General features: G+C 39.2%; 1 long non-coding RNA gene across 1 annotated transcript; it reads right to left on the bottom strand.

Moving 5' to 3' along the window:
• Positions 1-1197: 1197 nt before the first annotated feature.
• Positions 1198-3738, bottom strand: LOC124002834. The gene is made up of 3 exons (XR_006833128.1): positions 3513-3738; positions 2156-2247; positions 1198-1225 (listed from the first exon to the last, which is right to left on the bottom strand). It is a non-coding gene; the product is annotated as an uncharacterized LOC124002834 (long non-coding RNA).
• Between the last annotated feature and the right edge of the window lie 3099 nt (positions 3739-6837).

The raw sequence follows: 6837 nt of genomic DNA, 5'->3' as shown, positions 1-6837 counted from the left end.
AGAAACACCTGCAGAGATCCACAGGGAAGAGAACTCTCTGCTGCTCTGACTGTGGGAAGAGATTCACCTCATCAGGCATTACAATTCATCAGCGAACACACACAGGGGAGAAATCTTATAGCTGTGATCAATGTGGGAAGAGTTTTACTAATCCAATCAACCTGATATCACACCAGAGAACACACACAGGAGAGAAATCCTTATAGCTGTGATCAATGTGGGAAGAGTTTTTCCTCAATCTGGAGCCTGATAACACACCAGAGAATACACACAGGAGAGAAACCTTATAGCTGTGGTCAATGTGGGAAGAGTTTTACTCAATCTGGAGATCTGAGAGTGCACCAGAGAACACACACAGGAGAGAAACCTTATAGCTGTGGTCAATGTGGGAAGAGTTTTGGTCATTTGGTATTTTAATCCATTTTAATGTCACAATGAGAACCCTAAACATTTGTCCCCTGTTCTATTGATTTCAATGTGATATGGATTTAGCCTCAAAAATCTGGGCTCTGAAATGGAAGAGTAAACAAAAGCGATTAACAAAAAAATGGTTTTGTTACACTTACCACGTTCGTGATCCACTTGAATCAAAATGCAACACTTCAAAATGTATCAAGCTGTTTTCTGCAAGTTGTCCTCTAACCAGGGATGTACACATTACTCCCAGATTCAGTGTGGTTTTTGAGCTGTTAGCTTAAACAGGACGTGCAACCCCATCTCTCTCCTCTTGCACAAATGATTTTAGCATGATATCGATGAGTTATAACAAATAAGTGTTGTGTTCCTTTGTTTAGTGACTCCTAAATTTATATGCATCACTCCAAAATGTAGCTGACTGTTTTCTGCAGGTTGTCCTCTAAGCAGCGAGGAAATGTCATTGAAAAGATGTTGAAAATAAGACTATGTACAATCATAGAATGTTTTAACATTGTTTTTTTAATGTCTGTAGAATGTTTTAACATTGAATATTTCATGTTTACATTTCATGTAACATTTAGTCTGAAATGGAAGAATTATTTAACAAAAAGTGATTAACAAAAAAATTGTTTTGTTACACTTACCACGTTGACGTTGATCCACTTGAATCAAAATGCAACAGGGTTCAAAATGTATCAAGCTGTTTTCTGTGGTTGTCCTCTAACCAGGGATGTACAACAGGGGCTTGAGGTTACTCCCAGATTCATGTCATGTTTTGAGCTGTTAGCTTTCCATTTCTTGACTGCCCCTCTAACACAAAATATTTTAGTCATATATATAAAACATTTAACAAATAAGTGTTGTGTTCCTTTGTTTAGTGACACCTAAATGTGACTTATGCATCTGATCACTCCAAACTGTTAGGTTCAGATCTACCAGGATGTCCTTTGACCAGTCTGGATGAAGTCAGGCCACTGAATATAAATAAGTTTGTAAAGTGGTGGGGTGAATGAGTGGGGAAAATCGTATCAGTGATATTGCTTCGATGTGTTTCTAACCATAAAAACAACAGTTTCAAAGAACAAATGTGTGTAAGGAGCTTGAAAAAATACTCCTGTATCTGTGGACCTGATGTTTGTCCATGCCAGAAGAGGACTGGTTTTCCCAATATATCCCTAATTTCCTCATATTGGTTTTGATTTGGAGGACATTAGCCCTAAACTGACCACCTTGGACTACCTGACAAGATGACTCCTTGCTGTCCCCAGTCCACCTGGCCGTTGCTGCTCCAGTTTCAACTGTTCTGCCTTATTGTTTGGAAGACCATGCTGGTCATTTATGAACATTTAACATGTTGGCCATGTTCTGTCAGGTTCCAAACAGCCAGAAGAGTTCAACATTTCTTCCAGGTTTTGGCCTTTCTAGGGAGTTTTTCAGTCAGCCACTGCTTCTAATATGCATTGCTTGCTGTTTGGGGTTTTAGGCTGGGTTTCTGTACAGCAAAAGTGAGATATCAGCTGATGTATGAAGGGCTATATAAAAGAACCAATTTGATTTGATTTTGATTTTAAATGAACATTCATACAGCCAGAAGGGGTGAGAAAATACACCAATATCAGTGGTCAATTTGCACCAATGTAAATAAACATGGATGATGGAACATATTCCCTTTTGTTTATGTGATGAACCACTAAGGGGACATAAATATTTACCATCTAAACCATGTGTGACATCTCACCTCTCTGGCTGTAGAAGTGTTCTTCCTAACCAGTCCCTCAACAGCTCTCTGACTGAGCTCCACCCTCACTGGGTCTTCAGAGGAGAGGAAGGCTGAGGAGGGATGGAAGGATGAATGGATCAGTCAGTCAATAAAGTGTAGAGCTGCTGTCTGACAAAATCTCAATTTTAGTATTTTAGTAGTTCATTAGAGGAAATAAGGCTTTATGACTGCTGAATACCAACTATCAATCACTTAGATTGTGTCATTTCAGGTAGCGATACATCCTTGGGACGTCCCTAGCCCATTGAAGTTTACATTTAAAATGGTTAAGTTGATTTAAGGTTAGGGTTTAGGGTAGGGATGTCCCAAGAATCCCAGATAGCATTGACCATTGTGCATTTGTAACCGATGTGAAATGGCTGGCTAGTTAGCGGGGTGTGCGCTAATAGCGATGGTAACGATGTTCCGTGGGAGGCAGTTGTTTATGTGTGCAGAGTCCCTGGTTCGAGCCCAGATAGGGGCGAGGAGAGGGACGGAAGCTATACTGTTACACATTCTTCAGTCTCTTTTACGTAGCAGGTGTAAAAGAAACACAGTCATGACAAGTAGGCGCTCAGGTCATTATGGTCATTGTAGTTTAAAAAAAATAGCATCTAATTATGTGTAACTGTATGTGGGGTTGTTAGAGAAGAATGTGATTGTCAGCCCTAACAATCCATTCTAGCATCTCATCAGGCTCTGAAAAAGTCTTCATTGATGACGTGTTCTTTCTATTCCAGGGGACAGCAGAGGAACTTCATCAATTCCACTCCTTCATCAATACAAGCAGTGAACATCTGAAATTCACCCTCACCTTTAATGCGCATGAAACAAGTTACCCGATGGTTGGACGATACTTTTCTCATCAATCATCTTAAATACCATACTTAAAAACTGGAAATCAACCAATCCTTACCTATGATGTTAACTACAACAGAAATAACGTAAAATGTATAACTTTAAATTAAACCAATCGTTTGCACTCATGACTTGAGTGATTAAAGTAAACCAACGTTTTGGAAATACATAATGCCATCTAACCAATCAAAGAATGTTAGCTATATGCAGTTATCTTAGACAGCCAGCTAACGTTTGCTATTTAGCCAACTAGTTATTTGCCTAAACAACATAACCAACCAGCACGGTTATGGTCAGCAGAGACCAACTACCGGAGACCAATTAGATCCCAACTAACAGTAAGCCAAGGTGGAAAAAGTTACAAAACTCCCGTAGTCGATTTCACAGAAAACATGCTGAATAGTAGTGATGGGGAAACAAAGCTTCCTGAAGCATTGGCTCTTTCCAGATAATTGTTTTTTTAAAATAGGTTCATTACTCAAGGCTTTGAGCGACACAGAATTTAGAAAAGCCACATTTTGAAAGATGACGTCCCCCACCGTAGCAGCGTAGCCTTCAGGTCTGCTACTAAACCACTGGCCTTGATCGAGAGCATCAAGTCTATGCTGCATTGTGGGTAAACGGTGACTGGCTGACTGATGTATAAATAATAATGAGTAGTTATTTATGATGCACGGTGATTTGTAAATTAGTCAGTCAGCAGCCACCTGCACTGTCGGCTGCAATGTCGAACGAGCCCAAATTAATCAAAACCAATCAGGTGTTCGACGAAATGATTCTTCAGACGTCATTGATCACGTGCTGCTGATAAAGGGACACTGCTTTGAATTATACCGCTTAGCGACTTCAGTACATGCCTCATAGCTCCAGTCTCAAACTTAACCCCGTTCCTGATGATGAAGAAGAGGTGGTCTGCCTGCTGGATGGAGAAAGAAGCTCTCGTGGAAGAGGAGGCTGTTACAATACAAAAACAAGTAGAGGTTGAGGCTGTTACCGTGAAAGACGAAGAGAAGGAGGTCTCAGTTAAAGAGGAAGACTCGTTCAGAGTCAAAGAGGACGGCGACGTTTCAGTGAAAGAAAAAGAGGAGGGGGAAGTGACTGTCACATCGAAAAATGAAGAAGAGGAGGAAACTGGATGTCTGGGCCCGGTTTCCCAAACGCATCTTAAGGCGTCCGATTGTTCTAACGATGAACCGGCCCTGATTAACACTAGTAAGTACTGTCTTAACAGAAGCACAAACTCTGCAGTTTTTGAACTGATGTGTGGTGTTAAAGGGGAAATTTGCAATTGCTACATCCATATTTTGACTTGTATTTATTTATAGGCATTGGTTCTTGAAGAATATAACACATGCCTCATGAGCTTAGTTCAACTGTTTACCCAATCAGAACCCCAAATAAGCTTTTTTTTACTCCAATGTTTAAAAACAATGTAAATCAACACTGTATAGCAACATGGTTAAAACTGTATATGGTCAGTCCTTGCCATAGGTCATTGGTTTAAAACTATGGATATCATGGATGTTGTCAGTTTTTTTATCCATAGGTCTGTCTATGAATTTGAGTTAATTGTAGTTACATTTCTCCAGCCCCATCCATCTTATTACCAAAATAGTGGTGTAATTACAGTTACAGCTTTGTTATTGGTTGAACTGCAGATTGGTTGATTGAATGTTGTGTGTTTTTTTAAAAAGGGGGGCCACCTAGTTTTTCAACAAACAAAATGGCTGCCCAGAGACCTGAGCTGTGTTAGAATACTCATACTAACCGTACTATTTGATGTTAATTGAGTATATAGTTTGCTTATTATCAGTATGATGTAGTTAGTATGCCAAAAGTTCACTGGATGTCATACTAAATTCGCCAAAATATGACATAATAGGAATATTTTCTAAGGATTTTAAATAATTATGACAAATGTTAAGAAAATGTTGAGCAATGTAATAAATAATGATGACTTTTCAAATAAGTTACGTTTTCACGTTATGTTAGCTACTACGCTATCCTCACAAAACGCATAGCATATCTTTACAGCAGTATGTATCGGTATGTTAACTAGCTACCTAACGTTAGTTGGCTACTTATACTTCAAACTTGCCAGTATAGTAACTATAAGTAAAATGGTAAGAGTGTGTTTTTCTCTGATTTGTGTTTAGCAAGCTATCCAACGTTAGCCAGTTAGCTTGGGTGCTTTACTGTCATTGTGAGGTCAGAAGGCTTGGGTCGACCCTACTCCTCAGCCATATAGTATTAGTTTACAAACAGTGGTGTTATACGAGCTTATGTTATGGTTTCTGGTGGGGTAATACGGCTGAAACATTTGAGGCACATGTAAGTTATAACCATTGATTCTTATAGAATATATATTAAATGGGTCTTTCTATAACTGCCAGTGTAGATTTCCTGTTAGGGTCAAATTGTTAACAGCTGTTGATAAGTCATTAGCTGTGTTAGAATACTCATACTAACCATACTATTTGTGATGTTAATTGAGTATAGTATGCTTATTGGTCATAGTGTGATATAGTTAGTATGCCAAAAGTTCCCGGATGTCATACTGGTTATATAGTAGATGGGTCTTTCTATAACTGCCAGTGTAGATTTCCTGTTGGGGTCAAATTGTTAGAGCTGTTGATAAGTCATTGAATAATATTCTGGCAATTATTTTCATGCCATTACATTAAAAGCGAAAGATTGACTTTTCTTAGCAAGGTGTTGCTTAAATAATGTTAGCTGCTAATCGCTAGTTAGCGGGCTAGCTAGCTTGCTAAATGTATTAAGAGTCAGAGCAAACGTAGCTAGCTAATACTGCCTGGTACCAGTGCTGTTGTAGGCCTAGATAAGCATGTTTGTGCAGCGGTATCTTATCAGAGAGGAGTAAGCGAAGTATGAATATGTTGGCTAGCTAGCCGGCTACATGAACTAAGAAAACAACATGTAATGTAACATCTAATTAGGGTCAACTGGAAACACTGACCATCACTTTGGTTCCAACACCATGTCTTCTTCTCTGAGGTTTATCAGACTACACTCATCAGGTGTATTGCTGCCACCTACTGTACGGGGTTGTAAAAAAATAAAAAAAAAAAAAAAAAAAAAATTGGGATTAACAAATCATACTAATTACGTAAAATAAACACTTACCAAGTTCACTCCATAACCCTGAATTTCAAAAAAAATGGTACTATTCAGATCCCCACATAGGTTCATGAACCTGAGAGGGCTGGAACGTCTTCATTCAGTTCTCCCTGTAACATTTAGTCTGAAGTCCTGGAGAACCAGAAATCCATTTGCCGCCTTCACAATGATGTCTAGCTTCTTAGATGTTTTATTAGTTTATTATTAAAGCAATTTATCACTCCGGCAGTGAGGGCAATGCAAACACAATTTTGTTGTAGAAACTCCTCCAAGCTAATGCGGAAACTGCTAGTTTTAGACGAAGGTTGCTAATAATTTATTAATGCAATTTATCACTTGCTCTATAAACACAACAAAGTCCACCTTGTTCACTATTAGTGTGTTGGGATCCTTCTCCTGCATGGCTTCACTGCAGACTGTGGGACATCCACTACCTTCTCCTCTCTACTCCTTCAGCTATTTTCACTCCCTCCACATAGGATACCTGCTGGATGGGCCTGATCATCCTAGCTACTATGACCTCCTTCATCTGTACAGTGCACTCCGGGAACTCGGGAACGTGATTCCCATCACAATTACAACATGCTTCATCTGACTATGACATATTTATTCCTTCGACAAGCACTTGCCACATGTCCAACCTTTTTACAATTGTAACACTGCAG

This window comes from Oncorhynchus gorbuscha, linkage group LG18 (assembly GCF_021184085.1).
Source record: "Oncorhynchus gorbuscha isolate QuinsamMale2020 ecotype Even-year linkage group LG18, OgorEven_v1.0, whole genome shotgun sequence".
Taxonomy (NCBI): Eukaryota; Metazoa; Chordata; class Actinopteri; order Salmoniformes; family Salmonidae; genus Oncorhynchus; species Oncorhynchus gorbuscha.
Note: the sequence above shows the minus strand (reverse complement) of the source record. Positions and strands in the feature narration are given on the sequence as shown.